At 47.9% G+C, this 1,058-nt stretch overlaps 1 protein-coding gene across 1 annotated transcript in view; it reads right to left on the bottom strand.

Annotated features, from left to right (window-relative positions):
• LOC111147872 (NKG2D ligand 1-like) overlaps positions 1-562 on the bottom strand; it is a 5,588-nt gene extending 5,026 nt beyond the window's left edge. The window contains exon 1 of the mRNA XM_022504138.1: positions 549-562. The gene's annotated coding sequence lies outside the window, so the exon portion shown is untranslated. The remainder of the gene's footprint in view (positions 1-548) is intronic.
• Between the last annotated feature and the right edge of the window lie 496 nt (positions 563-1,058).

Below are 1,058 nucleotides of genomic sequence, written 5' to 3'. Positions count from 1 at the left end.
TTTTTAAAGATTCATGATTTATTTTAGAAAGTGCAGAGGGAAGGGGCAAAGGGAGAGGGAGAGAATCTCCGACACAGCTCGAACTGAGCACAGAGCCCCAGGGTCCTGAGACTCCATCTCAGGGTCCTGAGACTCCATCTCAGGACCCTGAGATCATGACCTGAGCCCGAATCAAGAGTCCCACGCTTAACCGACTGAGGCACCCAGGTGCCCAGAAGCTGCCTGTTTTCAGTCCTTCTCCTGGCCCAGGCGACAACCGCCCACAGACACCCTCCAGGCAGAAAGCGGCCCTCAGAGAATAATTGAGGAGAAGGGCTCCGTGCCATCGGGGCGAGAAGATTCCAACCAGAACCGCTCCGCGGACACCATTTCCCCTCCCCGGTCTTACTGCTCACTCCCCAACACCTCGCTCCCACCCCCCGGGTTCCACTTCTGAACTCACGGCTGCAGTCTGCTGTAGGACAGACCGACAGGAAAAACCAGAGCAGGAGAACAAGACGGACGCTGGAGCCCCCAGACCAACCCATTCACCCCGGGCAGCTCCTCACCGCAACACTCTACTGCGATTTGCAGTTTCTGCAGATAATTTATCACTTCCAGGTTGACTCCGCCCTAGGACCCGCCCATCTCCCGGCCGTATTTCCTAGAATATATCAACCCTTTCCTCATAGTACCGGTCGGCTCCTCTTCAACCCATTGTCCTGACCACCCTATCTTTTAAATCTTCATTTCCACCATCAGTATCATCCCTTCTTAGGGCCAAAAGATATAAGTTTCCAGTTATAACTTTAAAAAGTCATGTGGATATAGTGTACAACATGTTCACTGTAGTTAACCATACTGTGTTGTATATTTCAAAGTTATTGAGAGGGTGGATCTCAAAACAAGACTTATTGTGCTGACCATTTCACAATATATACAATATCCAACCATTACGTTGTACATCGGAAACTAATATAATGCTGTATATCAATTATATCTCAATAAAAAATAAATTTAAAAAGAAGAAATAATACAAAACAGGATTTTCTTCTCTTCCAGTTCTGAAGGCTGGAAGA

This window comes from Enhydra lutris, unplaced genomic scaffold (assembly GCF_002288905.1).
Source record: "Enhydra lutris kenyoni isolate GAN:26980312 unplaced genomic scaffold, ASM228890v2 scaffoldscaffold17, whole genome shotgun sequence".
In the NCBI taxonomy this organism is placed as follows: domain Eukaryota; kingdom Metazoa; phylum Chordata; class Mammalia; order Carnivora; family Mustelidae; genus Enhydra; species Enhydra lutris.
The sequence above is the reverse complement of the archived record's forward strand: the minus strand, read 5'-3'. Positions and strand labels throughout refer to the sequence as shown.